The sequence below is a fragment of the Mobula hypostoma genome, chromosome 24 (genome assembly GCF_963921235.1).
Source record: "Mobula hypostoma chromosome 24, sMobHyp1.1, whole genome shotgun sequence".
NCBI lineage: Eukaryota > Metazoa > Chordata > Chondrichthyes > Myliobatiformes > Myliobatidae > Mobula > Mobula hypostoma.
The window spans coordinates 9371228-9393030 of NC_086120.1; the positions used below are offsets into that span (position 1 = coordinate 9371228).

At 44.0% G+C, this 21803-nt stretch overlaps 1 long non-coding RNA gene across 1 annotated transcript in view; it reads left to right on the forward strand.

Moving 5' to 3' along the window:
* Positions 1 to 206: 206 nt before the first annotated feature.
* The window catches only part of LOC134337347 (uncharacterized), a 30145-nt gene continuing 8548 nt past the window's right edge, over positions 207 to 21803 (forward strand). The window contains exons 1-2 of the long non-coding RNA XR_010015971.1: positions 207 to 320; positions 4419 to 4584. This is a non-coding gene — a long non-coding RNA (uncharacterized LOC134337347). The remainder of the gene's footprint in view (positions 321 to 4418; positions 4585 to 21803) is intronic.

The window sequence follows — 21803 nt, forward strand, 5'->3', positions numbered from 1 at the left end:
AGTCCTGAAGAAGGGTTCCGGCCCGAAACGTTGACTGGTCGTTTCCACGGATGCTGCCCGGCCTGCTGAGTTCCTCCATCGTGGTGTGAGCGTTGCTCTGACCCCAGCATCTGCAGAGTATTTTGTGCCCTGGAAATAGAGCTGCCCTGCCCTTTTGCTCCGGTAGGTGTCGCTGAGAGGCTGGCCGTGCGCATGCGTCGGGCTGTTGCGTCCCGATTTCCATGATGCCCGATCGAGTCTCGGGTGAAAATCAGCCTGTCTATTTTTGGCGAATGAGCAATTTTTTCCGAATATATAACCCTGAACTTTGCCTGAATTCTGTAAGTTAGCGCATTTTAATTCGATTGAGCCAAAAAAAGTGCCGCTGTAATGCAGCGTTTGCGCTGATTGGAGGTCACAAACAGACAGACACAGCATGAGAGTTTTAGTAATATATAGATAAAAACTTTTGCTAACTGTTTTTACATTTTGTGCTAATTTACGTTCGTACTCTATCATTTCTTGTTTAGTTGTTCTTTGTTGCCTTTTAAAGTTTTCCCAATCCTCCAGCCTCCCACTACTCTTTGCAACGTTGTACACGAGCTTTTAATTTGATACTATCTTTTATTTCCTTAGTTGTCCAAGGCTGGCTCACCCCATACTTACTGTCCTTACTTTTGACTGGAATATACTTATTTTGAGCACTGTGAAAAATCTCTTTGAAAGTGTTCCACTGTTGCTCAACTGTCCTACCAAATAGCCTGTGCTCCCAATCCACATTAGCCAACTCCTCCCTCATCCTGTTGTAGTCTCCCTTGTTTAAGCATAATACACTAGTTTTAGATCCTCCATCTGTATGCGAAATTCAGTCATACTGTGATCACTCTTTCCAAGAGGATCCCTGACTACAAGATTGTTAATCTTACCTGTCTCATTGCAAAGGCCTGGATCTGGTAGGTTCACTAACAGGCTGCTCAAGAAAGCCATCACGATGCATTCTGTGAAGTCCTCCTCAAGACTTCCTCGACCAACCTGATTCACCCAATCTATGTGGAAGTTAAAATCCTCCATGACAACTGCCGTTCCATTCTTACAAGCCTCAGTTATTTCTTGGTTAATCACCTCTGCCCCTGCAATATTTTTATTAGGTGGCCTATAGACAACACCCACCAGTGATTTTTTTCCCTTTACTATTCTTAATCTCTACACCAATGGACTCAACATTCTGCTCCGTAGATCTTATATCGTCTCTCACATTCACCCTGATCTCATCCTTAATAAGAGCGCCACCCCGCCTCCTCTGCCTTCCTGCCTATCTTTCCATATTACCTGATACCCTTGGATATTCAATTCCCAGTCATCTCTACCTTGCAACCAGGTTTCTGTAATGGCCACTAAATCATATGCCTTGGTGCTGATCTGTGCCACAAGTTCACTAACCTTGTTTCTAATACTACGGGCATTTAGATAAAGTTCCCTTATACTCATTGTCCTTTTGGAATGTAGTGACCTCTCCGATTTTTGCTTTTTTACTTTTATGCGCTCTACTCTTACTTTTTTCTTCACTAACTCTGGCTTTAGTCTCTGCATCACTTCCCTTTTCTTTTCCGTGTGGGTTCCCATCCCCCTGCCATATTAGTTTAAAACCTCCCCAACAGCACTAGCAAACAATCTCCCTAGGATATTGATCCCGGTCCTGCCCAGGTGTAGACCGTCCGGATGGTACTAGTCCCACCTCCCCCAGAAGTGGTTCCAATGCCCCAAGAATCTGAAACCCTCCCTCCTGCCCCACCGCTCAAGCCCCATATTCATTCTATCTATCCTGCTATTCCAACTCTGGCTAGCGTGTGGCACTGGTTACAATCCTGAAATGATTACCTTTGAGGTCCTACTCTTTAATTTATCTCCTAGCTCCCTAAATTAAGCTTGTAGGTCCTCATCCCACTTTCCTCCTATATAGTTAGTACTTACGCGCACCACAACAGCTGGCTGCTCACCCTCCCCTTTCAGACTGCCCCGCAGCCTCTCCGAGACATCTTTGACCCTTGCACCTGGAAGGCAACACACATATGGGAGTCCCGTTTGCGGCCACAGAAGCTCCTCTCTAATCCCTTACCATGGAATCCCCTACCACAACAGATCCACCACTCTCTTTCTTGCCCTCATGTGCAGCAGAGCCACCCACGGTGCCATGATCCTGGCTACTGCTGCCCTCACCTGATGAGCCATCTCCCCCAACAGACTCCAAAGCGGTGTATCTGCTTTGGAGGGAGATGACTGCAGGAGACTCCTGTACTACCTTCCTGTCGGTCACCCATTCCCTATCTTTCCTTCGATCCTTAAACTGCGGTGTAACCAACTCACTAAATGTGTTGCTCCTCCAACCCGAGTGTGGCCTCATCGCGACAGTAGAGGAGGCCATGGACAGACATATTGGAATTGGAATGGGAAGTGGAATTAAGATGGGTGGCCACTGGGAGATCTTGCTTCTTCTGATGGATGAAGCGTAGCTGCTTGATGAAGCAGTCTCCCAATCTACATCTGGTCTCACCAATTATCCTCACCTACCACCCCACCATCCTTCCTGGTCAGCACATAATTCTCTCGAACTTCCGCCATCTCCAATGGAATCCTACCACCAAATCCATCTTTCCCTGCCCCCAATTCCTACTTTTCACTCCCTACGATACTCCCTTGTCCATTCGTCCCTCCCCACTGATCTCCGTCCTGGCACTTATGCTCGTAAGCCCCTACACCTCCTTCCTCACTACCATTCAACCTGGAGGTAGCATGGTGGTGTGGACATTTAAAATAAAGGATTGTTTGGAACCTCGATTTGAAGGATCATTTCAGGTATTGCTGGTTACTAATTCAGCCATTAAGGTAAGAGTAAAGCCATCATGGATTCACACCTCTCACTGTAAGAAGGTGCCTAACAAAGTAAAAAAACCACTAAGATTCCACATGACATCAGTCAGATTAGCCCTTGTCTTTTCTCTGACAGATGTAACTGCCAGAGACACTTTCTTATAAATGACATATAAATATGCAACAGGACCAAAGTCTGAAGCTGCCGGGTTCAAATGGCTGTCCAGGCGCGTGCAGAAATGGGTGTTCCCCCTTTTACCCTTGCCCTTCATTGGACAGAGGTGAACTGTTACTGTAATTTGTCCAGGCCCTCTGCCCGGGATATGTGTGATACAATGATGGTGGGACTCAAACATAGACTCCATTCCTCCCCTTATCGGTACAACCAGAATGTCACTGGGGGAAACAGTGAGTGTTTTAGAGAATGGTATATATCTCCATAGGACAATCCTAACCCCAGAGTTAAAGGACTTAGTGTTGTCCCTGGGAAAGGTAGCACTTGCCTATGGAACTGGAAAAGTAAAACGGGAACTGATTGACACGACATCAGCATTGGAAAAGTTAGCAAATGAAACTGCATTGGTGTTTGATCAAACCCACCAAACAATATCCAAATCGGCAGAATTGATGGTGGTTCCTACAGTAGCATTGCAAAACTGAATGGCTTTGGACTGTGTTTTATCCAAGAAAGGAAGCACGTGTGCCCTGATAGGAAAAGAATGTTGCACATACATACCAGATGAGTCCGAAGATATAACCCACTTTGCGGATCATGTCCAAGAGGCCACCAAAATGATTAAGAAAGTGGGAGATCGGTTTCACAATTATAACACTCCAGGAGAAGGGTGGTGGGTGGCTATCTTACATTACCGTATAATCATTGGTATCAAAATAATAGCTGTTATTCCTTTGCAGTTTTTGTGTAGTATAGCAGGACTAAGAAAGAAAGCATATTGAAAATGGGTACCTGTTGGTCCAGACTAGGAAAAGGGGAATTTGCTTAAATAAAGTTCTGAGACTATGCCATTATATGAATATTTGAAACAATTTTAGTTTCTGTACTCAGAACTTAACAATTGTGTTTTAAAGATTATGATGCTGTCATGAAATGACAAAAAGTAGGGAAAGTAGAAATCCTGAGTAACTGATCCAAACTGTCTTACAATGGTCCTCATATTCAGAAACATCATCTGAAGCCTTTTGTTTGCGATCAATCACTTTCTCCCACTTAGTCTCTGTTGGGGATTGTCATTTCGACCTCTTCTTAATTACATCCTAATCATCTGATAATCTCTGTTTATCCTCTTCTATACCGTCTTCAACTCGAAGTGTCAACTGGTTTATTTGCTGAGTTGTTAGTATGGTAGCTAAAATCTGAACATCATCAAATTGATGCAATTTGTATATATTTTTTAATTCATTGACGTTCAGCCCAAGATTTAAGCTGATATTTTGAGGATGTGGAACTTCCCTGGACCATTTGTCAATTTTTTCTTGATCTAGTAGTTGATGATAAACCTCCTATCTCCTTTCATCATCTCCATCCTCAATCTAGTGTGTTCTTCCCTTAGCTTTGTCATTACTGTCATCATCACTTCAGCCACCAGAGGTCCCTGTTGAATCAGTCAACACACATCAAAGTTGCTGGTGAACGCAGCAGGCCAAGCAGCATCTATAGGAAGAGGCGCAGTCGACGTTTCAGGCCGAGACCCTTCGTCAGGACTAACTGAAGGAAGAGTGAGTAAGGGATTTGAAAGCTGGAGGGGGAGGGGGAGATGCAAAATGATAGGAGAAGACAGGAGGGGGAGGGATAGAGCCAAGAGCTGGACAGGTGATAGGCAAAAGGGGATACGAGAGGATCATGGGACAGGAGGTCCGGGAAGAAAGACAAGTGGGGGGGGACCCAGAGGATGGGCAAGAGGTATATTCAGAGGGACAGAGGGAGAAAAAGGAGAGTGAGAGAAAGAATGTGTGCATAAAAATGAGTAACAGATGGGGTACGAGGGGGAGGTGGGGCCTTAGCGGAAGTTAGAGAAGTCAATGTTCATGCCATCAGGTTGGAGGCTACCCAGACGGAATATAAGGTGTTGTTCCTCCAACCTCAGTGTGGCTTCATCTTTACAGTAGAGGAGGCCGTGGATAGACATGTCAGAATGGGAATGGGATGTGGAATTAAAATGTGTGGCCACTGGGAGATCCTGCTTTCTCTGGCGGACAGAGCGTAGATGTTCAGCAAAGCGGTCTCCCAGTCTGCGTCGGGTCTCACCAATATATAAGAGGCCACATCGGGAGCACCGGATGCAGTATATCACCCCAGTCGACTCACAGGTGAAGTGATGCCTCACCTGGAAGGACTGTTTGGGGCCCTGAATGGTGGTAAGGGAGGAAGTGTAAGGGCATGTGTAGCACTTGTTCCGCTTACACGGATAAGTGCCAGGAGGGAGATCAGTGGGGAGGGATGGGGGGGACGAATGGACAAGGGAGTTGTGTAGGGAGCGATCCCTGCGGAATGCAGAGAGATGGGGGGAGGGAAAGATGTGCTTAGTGGTGGGATCCCGTTGGAGGTGGCGGAAGTTACGGAGAATAATATGTTGGACCCGGAGGCTGGTGGGGTGGTAGGTGAGGACCAGGGGAACCCTATTCCTAGTGGGGTGGTGGGAGGATGGAGTGAGAGCAGATGTACGTGAAATGGGGGAGATGCGTTTAAGAGCAGAGTTGATAGTGGAGGAAGGGAAGCCCCTTTCTTTAAAAAATGAAGACATCTCCCTCGTCCTAGAATGAAAAGCCTCATCCTGAGAGCAGATGCGGCGGAGACGGAGGAATTGCGAGAAGGGCATGGCGTTTTTGCAAGAGACAGGGTGAGAAGAGGAATAGTCCAGATAGCTGTGAGAGTCAGTAGGCTTATAGTAGACATCAGTGGATAAGCTGTCTCCAGAGACAGAGACAGAAAGATCTAGAAAGGGGAGGGAGGTGTCGGAAATGGACCAGGTAAACTTGAGGGCAGGGTGTTGAATCAGTATCACTTTGCAGTTCCTTGGAGTTCCCAAGGTGTCGCTGTTTCTGGAGACGAGTCAGTGTTGGCTGCCTTTCAACATGATTGACATCACCATTAACACGCCCACTGGGTTGGCTGAACCACCCAGCAAGGTCTTTCCCGTGCAGCGAGGGTTTCCCCATTTCACTCTGCAACTCTGAATTCAACTCCTGACTATGGACATACAGAACATACAGCATGCTGTTCTTTCATCTGTTCCGTTAACACAGAGATCTGCTTTTCAGACTTCTTGTTGTCTTTTTCATACTGCTCTTTTAGCCTGCCAGGTTTCCTCTTCTTCCAGCTGGTTAGTTAAATCATCTACTTACTGACACGGTACACGGGATTGATTCTCTAAATCAGCACGTCTGCGTTTTAATCTGATTTTGTATCTCGTTATGGTGGCACTTTTGCGGCTCTGTTCAGGTCACTAGCGTTCAAGCTGTCGTCTTAGTTCCCGACCACATCTTTCCGATCGTATTCCGTCATTTTCCACATCATAAACCAGTCCTCACTAGACTTGGCATCGATAGCACTGTCTGTCTGTCTGTATCTTGTTTTACGGCGGTTGGCATCCAGCTTAATGGTGCATTACCGCCACCCTCTGCTCCAGAATGTGCACTAGACATACATTCTAAATCCCTTCACCCAATCTCACACACACACACACACACACACACACACACACACACACACACCTACACTTTACCCTCCCATCTTTGACCATCCTAGTACCCTATTCCTGTTTATCCGTCATATCCTATAAAAAAAACCCCTGTACCCCTTAAGAACGCTAAAAATACCCGGACTTGTGCTCTCTCACCCATGCCCAGCAACCCTTTTAATGTGAATTCCTGCATCCCCAACTCCCTTAGTTTAATTCTCATCATCTCTCTCTGTATCCCACCCCATACTTCCTGCAACACAAAACTACATGTTCTACTGACTCCTCTTCCTGACATTCCTCACACAATCCTGTCTGGTGTTTCCCTATCATTTTCAATGCTTTGTTTAATGCACAGTGCCCCAGCCTTAACCTAGTCCACACAATTTCCTCTCTTCTGTTTCCATTACCTACCCTAGTAACTGCAACACTCTTTTGTATTTGATATAAATGCCTCCCTTCCCCCTCCCTGCCCCATCTTTCTTGCCACATTTGGTTGACTTTTTCCCAGATTACACACTTAACCTCTGCTTTACTGATACTAATGTGCATTTCCACATTTTCTTTCTTTAACGCCCTCTTTGCCAACTCATCCACCCTCTCATTCCCCTTCACCCCTACATGTGCTGGAACCCATAGAAATTTTACCTGACCTCCCTGATTTGCAATTCTTGTAACTAACTGAAGGATTTCATAAAGTACATCTTGCCGACTGTTTGTGTGAAAAGACCTTAAACTTGCTAGAACTGAGGATGAATCTGAGCATATCAATGCTTCGACTTGTCTGGCTTTCTGCACCCATTGCAACGCAACCAACACTGCCAGCATCTCCACTGTAAACACCCCTAACTTATTAGATGTTCTTCTGCTGATTCCAATTTCTTTTGCTGGTATAACCACCCCAAACCCTGTCACTCCTGTTTCAGGTTCCTTCACACCATCCGTATAAATGTGAGTATAATCACTATACCTTTCCATCACATGACAGTTAAATGCATTTACCAAATCTGTTTTATATCTTTCTTTCCTTTTTACCTCTAACAAATGCCAGTCTATGTCAGGCCATACAAGCTTCCATGGAGCTACAACCGGATAAACTACTGAAGGACTTATCCTTAGATCAAACACTCCACATTCTTTCGCGATATCATTCCCTACCCGACTAAAGGTATCCCTCTGAAACCTCCCATTTTCCCAGCACTCCTGCAATACTCCTTTAGCAGGGTGAGAATCATTGTGCCCCTGCAAGTTAGCCCAGTAAGTTGCCATCAGTTGTATCCTTCTTTGTTCCAAAGGCATTATTCCCATTTCTACCTGTAGGGCTGACACTGGTGACGTTTTAAAAGCCCACTGCACACTCTCAAAGCCTGAGCCTGAATCACATCCAGTTTCCTTATAAGAGACCTAGCTGCTGATCCATATACTATATTTTCATAGTCCAACACAGATCTCACTAAAGCCACATACATTCTCTTCAACGCTGAACAACCTGCTCCCCATTCCCTACCAGCCAAACATCTCATCACATTTATTACTTTTTTACATTTCTGCTCAACTTTCCTGATATGGTCTGCCCATGTTCAAATATAACTCCCAGAAATTTAATGATGCAACCCTTTCTAATTCAACCCCATACATTCTTAACTTCTTCCCTACCTCAACTCTTTTCCTGGTAAAAAATACAGTTTGAGTTTTATCTACTGAAAATCTACATCCCCAATCATAACCCCACTCCACCACTTCATCAATTGCTTCTTGTAGTTTCCTGATTATATGCTCCATGTTCCTGCCTCTTTTCCACAAGGCCCCATCATCCGCAAACAGTGACCTACCTATATCCACTGGTATCTTTGTGAAGACATCATTGATCATAATGATGAAAAGTAACGGGCTAATCACACTACCTTGAGGTGTGCCATTTTCCACTACGTACTGTTTTGATAATTCTGATCCAATTGGAACTTGAATTTTTCTACCAAACAAAAAATCTTTAATCCAGTTAAAAACTCTCCCACCAACCCCCATCTTGTGCAGTTTAATTAATAATCCTTCCTTCCACATCATATCATAGGCTTTTTCAATGTCAAAGAACACTGCCACTACTGTCTCTCTATTTGCCTGGGCCTTCCTTATTTCAGTCTCTAACATTATCACTGAGTCCATGGAATTCCTTCCCTTTCTAAAACCACTCTGATAACTTGCCAGCATTCCCCTTTTCTCAAGCTCATACGATAGCCTTTCTGTTATCATCCTTTCCATTATCTTACATATACTTGATGTTAATGCAATTGGTCTGTAGCTAGTTGGTTTTGATGGATCCTTATTGGAATTACTACTGCTTCTTTCCATGCACTTGGTAATCTTCCCTCCTCCCACACTCTGTTATAAAAATGCAGCAACTTCAAGAGTGCTCCTTCTCCTAGATTTTTTAGCATCACAGAGCATATCAGATCTTTCCCTGGGGAGGTTGGTCTCGATCTCTTTATTGCTGTCACCATTTCTGCTAATGTAAATGGATCATCAATTATATCATCTGTTCTTCCCTCCTGTTTAACACACATGGGTGTTGGCTCATTATTCTTTCCCTTCTCCTTCTCCTTTCTTCAGACAAATTTTCTGAACTGTGTATCAGTACAAATGACTTGGCCATGTTCTCTGCCTTATCCCTACTGGAGACTGCAGTTTCCTCCTCAGATATCATTACTGGATATTCCCATTCCCTTCTATCTCCCCCCCCCCCCACCATCCTCTTAATCATTCCCCATACCTCTCCCACAGGTGTTGATCTTCCTATTTTGTTGCAAAAACTCCTCCAACTTGCCTTTTAGCTTGACGTATAGTTCTTCTCACTACTGCCTGTGCTTTCTTATATTAAACCAAATGCTGCATATTATGGGTTCTTTTAACTAGCCTGAATACTCTATTTCTGTTTTTTACAGCCTGACAACATTCCTCTGTCCACCATGGTACCAGTTTCCTATTCATCCTATTTTTACTCCTGGGTATAGATCCTTCTGCTGCCATGATAATTGCTGAAGTCACCTGACTGTTTAATTCATCTACATTTCCAGAAATATGAATCTTCGTCAATGCTTCTTCACTCAACTTCTGGAACTTACCCCAATCTGCTTTTCCAAACACCCACTTTGGGATTCCGCCACCTGGTCTTACACATGACACTCCTGGCTTGACTGATTAGTGAGGTTCTCCCTCACTTCCTCCCATGTCAGTCCTACTAACCCTACTAATTTCTGCCGTATGTATTTATTGAGATACAGCATGGAAAAGGCCCTTCCAGCCTTTCAAGCCACGCCGCCCAGTGACCCCTGATTTAACAATGACCAATTAACCTACCAACCAGTACATTTTGTGACTGTGTGAGCACCCGGGGGAGACCCCCTGGGAGAATGTACAAACTCCTTACAGGCCGCGGCGGGAAATGAACCCTGGTCGCTGGGACTGTAAAGCTGCCGTGTTCTTTACCAATGGTATCAAGTTTACATACGTCACTTAAGTAAAGCTTAAGACTTCAGTTAACTCCTCCCTCCCAGCTGGGAATTGGAGGGATTCACTGGTCTGTTTCAAAACTTCGGCCACTGTATTAGATTTGATCTTAAGATGCTAAGATCCAGTAAGATGGTGGTGTGTACACACAGCAGCCTCTCGGGGGTCAACCAAAGGCGCATTTTCCTTTGTTAAGTGAGCTTTTGTACATAGTAAGACGATTCTTGACTCCAATAACTATGTGTACGGCAGGTCTACTGCATCAGTGAGCCGCTCATTGTTCAGAGTAGCCGGCTAGGGTGTTATAAGAACCAACCAAACGGTCCACACGAGGCGAGTCGGGCTGTCAGGCTGAGGACTTGAGTCGGGGTGCCAAGTCTCAGAAGGAGCCAGGCTGGGTTCAGAAGTGTTGACCTGGGTGCAGACCACGCTGCTGCCTGGTTCTCATAGGTTCCAGAGTTAATGCTTTCGAATTGGCACAAAGGCGGTGTGTAGTGAAACCGTAAGTGACGATCCTAGAAGTTTCTTTTGCGATCGCAAGACTCTGCTAGACACTGATTGCCGCAGGCCTGCTTCCCTTGTTTGGTGGTGAGATAGTCTGCGTGGCAGCAGTGTCGCCTTGGTTGTAGCAAGGACTAGGCCACAAACCATAGGCTTGCATTGTAGCATGGCGTCCAAGCTCAGTTGAGGGTGGGCTGTCCTATCCATGCTGCCCTCCAGTGGTGGATTGGTGGAATTACAGGCTGGATGCCAGGAACCATAAATTTGCAGGACTTGTCGCTCAGGGTCTTGGACTAAAAATGTGTTTTCTTATGTGACTATGTTCTTTTTTTTTTCTCATTATTTTGAATATGTGTGTATGTTTTTGCGCCTTGGGTCCAGAAGAACACTGTCTCATTCAGCTGTATCTATGTATGGTCTGAATGACGATTAAATTTGATTTGATCTGAAGGGATAGTCTTCACTTTTACACATCGAACATCTCACAACCCTGTTATGACTATAATATCAGGTTATAACCATGAAACAAACTTATACATCCAATATTTTAGAACTTTTATTGGCCTCTTGTCCAACAATTTATATCAGCCTCTGTGTTTCTCTGAAAATGTTTACCAACTGCCACAGGTAAAATAAAATACAGCCTCCGCTCACTCTTAAACTACCTTTAAACGATGTACTGAAGATATTTATTCTCAGACAATTAAGGAACAGAGGATGTTGTCTTACCTCCCAGATGCACACTTAAAACTTCCTTTCTTCGTCTGGTTTTATTCAAGTAATTGTCCCACATTTGGGCACCAAATTGTTGGATCTGGTTACATGTCGGATCCTTGTTCTGGTTCTTAAACGGGATCAAGTTGGTGAGCTGCCTTAAATTTTTTTTATAATTGTTTATTTTAAAGTTTAAAGAAACATACAAGTACTAAGCAAAGAGCTGAGAAACAAAGCTGGCTTGATGATGAAGACAATACTGCTCAGAAATGAGCAGAGTGTTGTACATTGGTGAGGGTAACTTTGGAGTGGATGTGGGGCATGGTAGTCAATGTCACCTCAGCAATTAGAAATGATAAAAGGCCAGACTGGAGAGTTTAAGTGGAGGAGTGTACTGGAGATTAGAGTAAGGGTCATCACTGGAGGTGGGGATGATAAAGAGTCCTTCGACATAAAGGAAGAGGAGCTCCTTGTCCTCAAGAATAAAAACATAAATCCAACCTGCTGGTCGCTGCTTCATCAATGTACTCCCATACATCATAGTGGTGGGAGCAATGTTTAACTCTATTTACCAATACCTAGTTAGGGTCCATCCTAGTCCAGACCTTGTGAACATAGATAAAATTGCTGAATTTCACAGACAAGGTACTAGTCTGACATCAATATGCCTCAGTAAAATTAGTCATACAAAAGGCCATTCAGCCCACCACATCCATGCTGGCCACCAAGTACCTATCAATACTAATATCATTTTCCAGTACTTGGCAAATAGCATAGTCACCTAAATGCCCTTTACATTAAACCTAGGTTCTCTATCTTGAGAGACCTTTGCTACAGGCAAAATCTGCTCACACTCTACATTATTAATGCACCTCAATTCTGTTTACGTCAGTCCAATCCTCCTTGACGTTTTCCACCGCTTGGAAAACAAACCCTGTCTATCCAGTCTCTCCACATGGCTGAAATACTAGATTTCAGGCAAGAACCTGGTGAATCTTCATTGCATCCTCTCCAGTGCAATTACATCTTTCATATAGAACAATGACCGGAACATGAATATTAATTATTAAACTAACTAATCATTAATATAGATATACCATCGCTATGCACTTCAGTAAGGTTGACATAGACGGGGGAGGTAGTGAGGATAAGCTCCCACTACCTATTAAATGCGCCCAATGGCGTGCATCACAATAGCTTCTGGATACCAAGTCCAGTTCCTGGCCTTCACGTGCGACTTAGCTACTAAGCCCAGCAGATACATTTCCGCTGACAGGAGAAGGGACAAGGTACGTATTGGCACCCTAAAACCAGTCGCTTCAGGCAGACGGGGCTGGTCAGCTGTGGTTGGCAGCTCATCTGGGAGAAGAACTGTGATCTCAAACCTCCGCAGCCTTGCAGCTATATCCAGTCATGGAAAAGACTTCAGGAGTAAACCCAAGCAAAAATCCAGAGATAGAGTCCTAAAGGCAGCACTGAGTTCAACTCCGTCTGGCAACTCGTGCAACACCGCTGGTGACAAACTGTATTGGTCTCTGCTGTTCCTTTGTATTTATCAGCTGCATGAGAGGGAGAGCCTTCTGTATTGGCGACGACATACTTTCCATATTGTACTGCTCTGGCTTGTGTATCATATTAAGAGGGAAAATGCAACATCTATGGTTGATCTCGACCAACAGAGGGCCTCAAATCCTGGAAAATGTGAGCCAATCATTTTATGAGCGATTCTAAAAGGCTAGGATAGGCACAACGAAAGCCGGGACTTAAGGAGGCTCAGAACATTATCAGTTTGGTAATGGGCTTAATGGTGAACTGAAAGAAAGCATTCAAAAGCAGCTCCTAAATGAAGCACAACTCACATTTAAAAGAGCAGTTGAAATTGCTGTTTCAATGGAAACCACAGACAGAGATGCGATTGAGTTGCAGTCAGGAATGAAAGTGAGCGTGAACAAAATTGCAGCATCTAAACAGAAACTAATTTGGCCGAACAAATTGTATTACTGTTGGACAGGGGCTCACGTAGAGCAGATAAATGCAGATTTTAAGGTAAAAATTGCAGAAGCTGCATCAAAGTAAGACACATACAAAGAGCATGTTGGGCAGACCAAAATAAATGGACTGCAAAGGGAAGAGAAAAAGATTTTAAAAAATCAAGTTGCAGTTTTAAAAAGAGCACTAATCTACATGCTGTTGATGAAAAAAAAATCTGATCTTGATGAGAGTGACACAAGACTGGGTCACCCTGAGATTAAAAATGTGAAAACTAGCAATAGACAAGCAATACGGCTTTCACCAGATGTGAACTGCAAATTAATTAAAATGGAATTGGACACTGGTTTGGCTTTGCAGTCATTCCACAAAATGAATTTGAATGGTATATCAAAGATACTGATCTGAAGTCTGCTGATATGTGACTAAGAACTTATACTGGAGAAAATAACTCCTGTGTGAATTACTTCTGCGCCAGTGAAATACAACAACTATCAAGCCTCATTGAGCTTGAATGTGGTAAAAATAGGAGGACGAGCATTGTGGGGACGTGATTGGCTGAGACAACTACAACTTGATTGAAGATGCATCCAGTATTTGCATGCTACATCCCCTGCAACAGAGTCAACTCGAAGCAAAATTAAAAAGATGCTACATGATACAAAAACTTTCTCCATGCTGTACATCATGAACTGTGGCCCAACAGAGGGCAAACCAGCGGCGCTTGTATAAAAGGAGAGTTTCACAGGTGTTCGGGCTCATTCTGACGGCCTAATCAGCAGCAGTGATGAGGTTACTCACAGGTTGGCGACACTTCTTTATAAGTACAGAAGGGACAAACGGGGCAGCCACTGTTGGGAGTAGGCCAGTGGTGAGAGTAGGAATGTCAGGCTTTGACTCAAGGGAGGCTTTGGCTCGGAAGAGACGTTGGCTCGGGGTAAGCTTCTGTTAAAGTTCCCTTTTTTCTCTCTCTCACTGTACCTCGTGTAGTAAATAGCTGTTGTGTGTTCTTCATGCCAGATGTTGGAGTCCTGGGAGGGCCAGAGAGTCCCAGGGAACTATATTTGCGTGGTGCATCCAGCAGCAGCTCCTTGAAGTCTGTGTTTGGGATTGGGAGCAGCAGCTGAATGACCTTAGACTTGTACTGGAGATCAGAGTTAGAGGGAAGTAGTCACCCTTAAGTTGCAGTAAGTGAGTAGCCGAGTGACTGTCAGGAAAAATGGAAATGTGTTATCGCAGAGCACCCATGTGGCCATTCCTCTCAAAAATAAGTATACAGTTTTGGGTACTGTTGTGGGGGATGACCTCCCAGGAGGATGCCACGGAGATGGGGTTACTGGCACCGAGCATAAGTCCATGGTACAGAAGGGAAAGAGGGTGAAGATGGAAGCATTAGCGATAAGAGACTCAATAGTCAGAGGAACAGACAGGAGATTCCGAGCACATGAACGGGACACCAGGATAGTAAGTTGTCTCCCAGGTGCTAGGGTCAGGATCACATCCACAACATTTTGGAGAGGGAGGGAGAGCAGCCAGATGTCTTGGTACATATTGGTACCAATGACATAGGAAAGAAAAACAAAAGAGGTCCTGTAAAGAGAATTTGGAGAGCTGGATAGAAAGCTGAGAAGTAGGACCTCCTGGGTAGTAATTTCTGGATTGCTGCCTCCACCAGGCACTAGTGAGGGTAGAAACAGGATGATTTGGCAGATAAATCTGTGGCTGAGAAGCTGGTGCAGGGGGCTGGGCTTCAGGTTCTTGGATCATTGGGATCTCTTCTGAGAGAGGTATAACCAGTCCAAAAGTGACGGGTTGCACTTGAACCTGAGGTGGACCAATTTTCTCACGGGCAGGTTCATTAGAGCTGTTGGGGAGGGTTTAAGCTAATTTGACAGGGGGGTGGGAACCAGAGTGAAGGGACTCAGGACAGGACGGATGGTAAAAAAAGCAAAGATAGTGTGCAGTCAGACCGTCAGATGATAGGACAGAACTGCAGCCAGCAGGGTGAGTATCAGTGCATTAAGGATGCAGAATCAGAGGGTAGCAAATACAGCACTCAAAGTGTGATATCTCAATGCACAGAGTATAAGAAATAAGGTAGATGATCATGTTGCAATATTACAGATTGTCGGGTATGATGTTGTGGCCATCTGTGGCTGAAGGATGGTTGTAGTTGGGAGATGAATGTCCAAGGTTACACAATGTATCAGAGGGATAGGAAGGTAAGTAAAGGGGGTGGCGTGGCTCTGCTGGTAAAGAATGGCATCAAATCTGTAGAAAGATGAGAGATAGGATTGGAAGATGTTGAATGCTTGTGGGTTGAATTAAGAAACTGCAAGGGTAAGGGGACCCTGATGGCAGTTATATACAAGCCCCCCAGCAGTAGCTGGGATGTGGACCACAGATTGCAGCAGAAAATAGAAAACACAGGCAATGTTATGATAGTCATAGGAGATTTCGACTTTCAGGTCGATTGGGAAAATCAGGTTGGAAATGGCTTGATCAGGAGAGTGAGTTTGTTGAATGCCTATGCGATGTCTTTTTAGAGCGGTTTGTCTTTGAGCCTGCTAGAGAATCAGCTGTACTGGAATGGGTGTTATGTAATGAACTGGAGGTGATCGGGAGCTTAAGGTAAAAGAACGCTTAGGAGACCGTAATCACAATATGATTGAGTTCAACTTGAAATTTGATAGGGAGAAAGTCACGTCTGATGTAGCAGTATTTGAGTGGAGTAAGGGAAATTACAGTGGTATGAGAGAGGAGTTGGCCAAAGTAAATTGGAAGGAGCTGCTGGCAGGGATGACAACAGAGCAGCAGCAAAGGTGGGAGTTGCTGGGAAAATGAGGAAGGTGCAGGACAGGCGTATTCCAAAAACAAAGAAATACTCGAATGTTAAAATAGTACAACTGTTGCTGACAAGGAAATCCAAGCTAATGTAAAAGCAAAAGAGACAGCATACAACAAGGCAAAAATTAGTGGGAAGACAGAGGATTGGGAAGCTTTTAAAACCCTACAGAGAGCAACTAAAAGAATCCTAAGGAGGGAAAAGATGAAATATGAAAGCAAGCTAGCAAGCAATATCAAAGTAGATCGTAAATGCTTTTTCAAGTATGTAAAAAAAATAAAAGAGAGATGAGAGTGGATATAGGACAGCTAGAAAATGAGGCCGGAGAAATAGCAATGGGGAAAAGGGGATGGCAAATGAACTAAATGAGTATTTTGCATCAGTCTTCACTGTGGAAGACACGAGCAGTGTGCCAGATGCTGAAGGGTGTGAGGGAAGAGGACATGCAGTTACTATTACAATGGAGAAGGTGCTCAAAAAGCTGAAAGACCTAAAGGTACATATGTCACCCAGACCTTATGAACTGCACCCTAGGGTTCTGAAAAAGGTAGTGGTAGAGATTGTGGAGGCATTAGTAATGATCTTTCAAAAATAATTGGACTTTGGTATGGTGCCAGAGAACTGGAAATTTGAAAATCTCACTCCACTCTTTACGAATGGAGGAAGGCTGCAGAAAAGAAATTGTGTATCAGTTAGCCTGACCTCCATGGTTGGGAGGATGTTGGAGTCAATTGATGATGGATGAGGTGATGGAGTACTTGGTGACACAGGACAAAATAGTACAAAATCAGCATGGTTTCCTTCAGAGAAAAGCCTGCCTGATGAACTTGTTGGAATTCTTCGAGGAGATTACAAGTAGGATGGATAAAGGGGATGTAGTAGATGTTATATATTTGGACTTTCAGAAGGCCTTTGACAGGGTGCCACATGAGGCTGCTTACCAAGTTAAGTGCCCGTGGTATTACAGGAAAGTTACTGGCATGGTTAGAGCATTGGCTGATTGGTAGGAGGCAGTGAGTGGGAATAAAAGTATCCTTTTCTGGTTGGCTGCCAGCGACTAATGCTGTTCCGCAGGGGTCGGTGTTGGGACCACTTCTTTTTATGCTGTATATCAATGATTAAGATGATGGAATAGGTGGCTTTGTTGCCAAGTTTGCAGATGATACGGATTGGTGGAGTGTTGAGGAAACAGGTATATGCAGAAGGACTTTAACAGATTAGGAGAATGGCCAAGAGAGTGGTAAAAGAAATACAATGTTGGAAAATGCATGGTCATGCACTTTGGTAGTAGAAATAAATGTGCAGACTGTTTTCTAAAGAGAGAAAATCCAAATATCTGAGATGCAAAGGGATTTGGGAGTCCTTGTGCAGAGCACTCTAAAGGTTAACTTGCAGTTAGAGTCAGTGGTGAGGAAGGGAAATGTAATGTTAGCATTCATTTCAAGAGGTCCAGAATACAAGAGCAAGGATGTGATGCTGAGGCATTATAAGGCACTGGTCAGGCCTCACCTTGAGTATTGTGAATAGTTTTGGGCGCCTCATCTAAGAAAAGATGTGCTGGGAATGAGAGGGTTCAGAGGAGGTTCACAAGGATGAAAGGGTTATCATATGAGGAACGTTTGGCAGCTCTGGATCTGTACTCACTGGAATTTGGAAGGATGAGGGGAGATTTCATTGAAACCTTTCAAATGTTGAAAGGTCTAGACAAAGTAGATGTGAAAAGGATGTTTCCCATGGTGGGGGAGTCTAGGACATGAGGGCACAGCCTCAGGATAGAGGGGCATTTATTTAAAACAGAGATGCAGAGTCATTTATTTTGCCAAAGGGTGGTGAATTTGTGGAATTTATTACCACAGGCAGCTGTGGAGGCCAGATCATTGGGTGTATTTAAGGCAGAGCTTCATAGGTCTTGGTTGGACACGGCATCAAAGGTTACGGGGAGAAGGCCTGGGAGTGCGGCTGAGAAGGGGGAAAAGTGATCAGCCATGATTGTATGGTGGAGCGGGCGCAATGGGTCAAAAGGCCTAATTCTGCTCCTATGATCTTATGGTGTTGGTGCCAACCTCTGTGCCTCTGTTTTGAAAGCATATTGGGCCAAGGAAGGACCATGTTGCTCAGAGGAATTGAGAAACTGTCGAAAGCATTGGTCCAACTATAACAGTATCCGAGAAAGTTTCTGATATGTTAATCAGGCAATTACTTGAGAAATGTGGTTTGGTTTTAAGCTGGAAGAGGGTTCACGGAGCTTCAGGAAAGTTATAAGCATTTAGCTTTTGTGTGTATAAAGAACCAGAATCTACTCTGCGCGCATTAAGGTTAATACATGAACTTCAAATAGGAGACAAAAAGCTGCTTGTAGAAGTAGATGCAAAGACCAAAGTTGGATGATTGAAAGGCCAACAAGAAAGGAATCAATGGAGATATGAAAATAGAGGACTCGTCAGCTTGTATTGTGGATGAGGAGAGAAAGAGGAGAGATTAGATCATAAAGGGAGCAATAGAAGAATTAATAAGAGAAAACTCCAGTGAACTAAGTACACCTTCCCAAGATCAAGATACTTTATACTTACTTTATACTTTATTGTTGCCAAACAATTGATACTAGAACATACAATCATCACAGCAATATTTGATTCTGTGCATCGCTTTCTTCCTCGAAAGAAGAAAAAGAACGGGAACAAGAGAGAAAGAAGCTGAGACTGGGAAAGAAGCAAGGAGCGAAGTAGATCCAGTGAAAAGGAGAAAGGTGTCCAGATCTCTCAGAAACACTTCTTGCAGCATCAGAATCAACTCCTACAACCACCACAAAGAAAGCCCCAGAACCTGAGGTTGTTTCCTCAACCACAAGTCTCACCTGTCAAGCAGAGTGATTTCCCTTGTCAGGAAAATATTATCCCACAAGAATAAGAAAGCCTCCACTGCGATTAAATCTTTAGGTCTAAATGGGACAATTTAAAAATTTACTATGCTGTGAATGTCTGTATATAGTAGTTATATAATATACTGTATATATTGTTGAGATGCATTCTACATTGAGTTGGAATTTATACCCAAGTGGGGAAGTGTGGTGTATTTAATATTTCAGTATTATATTTGAGTAATATTCTATATTGTTTAATTAAGCATTTGTGCTTGTTTAAACCAGTCATTAGATGTGCATAAACACATGAAATGCATACATCATATGTGACACATGCTTGCCTTGCTTAAAGTAAACAAGAAATTAAACTCACATTTCAAACTCAAACACAAGGAAACCTGCAGATGCTGGAATTTCAAGCAACACACACAAAAAATGCTGGTGAACATAGCAGGCCAGGCAGCATCTCTAGGAAGAGGTACAGTCGACGTTTTGGGCCAAGACCCTTCATCAGAACTAACTGAAAGAAGAGGTAGTAAGAGATTTGAAAGTGGGAGGGGGAGGGGGCGATCCAAAATGATAGGAGAAGACAGGAGGGGGAGGGATGGAGCCAAGAGTTGGAAAGTTGATTAGCAAAAGGGATATGAGGGTGGAGAAGGGAGAGGATCATGGGACGGGAGGCCTAGGGAGAAAGAAAGGGGGAGGAGGGAAGCCCAGAAGATAGGCAGTTATAGTAAGAGGCACATTTCAAACTCCCGTATCTTCCTTTGAATTAGTTTAATGAATTGAATTGACTTTATTTCTTACATCTTTCACATACATGAGTAAAAATCTTTGTTACATCTCCATCTAAATGTGCAATGTGCAATCATAGTAATTTATAATAATTTAAAATAAATAGAACAGTCAATGTAACATAGAAATATACTCAAATCAGCGTGAGTTAATCAGTCTGATGACCTGGAGGAAGAAGCTGCCTCAGAGGCTGTTGGTCCTGGCTTTTATGCTGTGGTACCGTTTCCTGGATGGTAGCAGCTGGAATAGATTGTGGTTGGGGTGACTCGGGTTCCCAGTGATCCTATGGGCCCTTTTTAAACACCTGTCTTTGTAACTGTCCTGAATCATGGGAAGTTCACAACTGTGCTGGGCTGTCCGCATCACTCTCTGCAGAATCCTGCGATTAAGGGAGGTACAGTTCCCATACCAGGCAGTGATGCAGCCAGTCAGGATGCTCTCAATTGTGCCCCTGTAGAAAGTTCTTAGGATTTGGGGGCGCATACCAAACTTTCTCAACCGTCTGAGGTGAAAGAGGCGCTGTTGTGCCTTTTTCACCAAACAGCCGGTGTGTACAGACCACGTGAGGTCCTCGGTGATGTGGATGCCGAGGAACTTAAAGCTGTTTATCCTCTCAACCCCAGATCCATTGATGTCAATAGGGGTTAGCTTATCCCCATTCCTCCTGTAATCCACAACCAGCTCCTTTGTTTTTGCAACATTAAGGGAGAGGTTGTTGAAGTTACATTTTGAAGTTACAAAACGTAACATCTACATTGACTACAGCTCAGCATTCAACACTATCAACCCCTCAAAACTAATCAATGAATCCGAGATCTCAACCTTAATACCTCTTTGTACGAGTGGGTCATCAATTTCCTCACTTGCAGGCTACTCAATTCAAGAACATCTACACAATCTCCATCAGTACAGGCACAGCACGAGGCTGTGTGTTTAGCCCCCTGCTCTACTTGCTCTATACTTAGGACTGTGAGGCTAAGCACAGCTCCAATGCCATATTTAAGTTTGCCGATGACACCACTGTCGTTGGCCAAATCAAAGGTGCTGATGAATCAGCATGGCGGAGGGAGAATGAAAATCTGGCTGTCTAGTGCCACAAGCACCTTTTGCTCAATACCAGCAAGACCAAGGAGCTGATTATTGACTACAGGTGGAAGAAACCAGAGGTCAATGCAACAGTTCTCACTAGGAGATCAGAGGTGGAGAGGGTCAGCAACTTCAAATTCCTCGGTGCTATCCCTTCAGAGGATGTCTTGGGACCAGCACACAAGTGTCATTACGAAAAAAGCACATCAGCACCTGTGCTTTCTTAGATTCGAGCATGTCATCTAAAACTTAGACAAACTTCTGTAAATGTGGTGAAGACTACATTGACTAGTCGCATCACAGTCCGGTGCAGCAACACCAATACCCTAGAACAGAAAAGCCTACAAGTTGTGGTGGATATGGCCATGTCCAACACAGGTAACACCTCCCCCCCCCCCCAACCCAACATTAAGCAGATCCCATCTCAAGACCATAAGATATACAAGCAGAATTAGGCCATTTGGCCCATCTAGTCTGCTCTGCCATTTCATCATGGCCAATCCAATTTTCCTCTCAGCCCCAATCTCCTGCCTTCTCCCTGTATCTCTTCATGCCCTGAACAATCAAGAATCTATCAACCTCTGTCTTAAATAATAATGAATTGGTCTCCACAGCTGCCTATGGCAGAATTCCAGATTCACCACCCTGGCTAAAGAAATTCGTCCTCATCTTCATTCTAAAAGGATGCATCCTCTGGAAATGACTCGGCCATCATTTGAAACATTCTCTCCACATCCGCTCTGTCGAGGCTTTTTACCATTCAATAGGCTTAAATTAGGTTTTCCCTCATTCTTCTGAATTCTAGTGAATACAGGCTCAGAGCCATCACTCTTCAAATGACAAGCCATTCAATCCTGGAATCATTTTTGTGAACCTCCTTTGAATCGTCTCCAGTTTCAGCACATCCTTTCTAAGGAGCCCAAAACTGCTCATAATACTCCAAGCGAGACCTCACCTACACTAC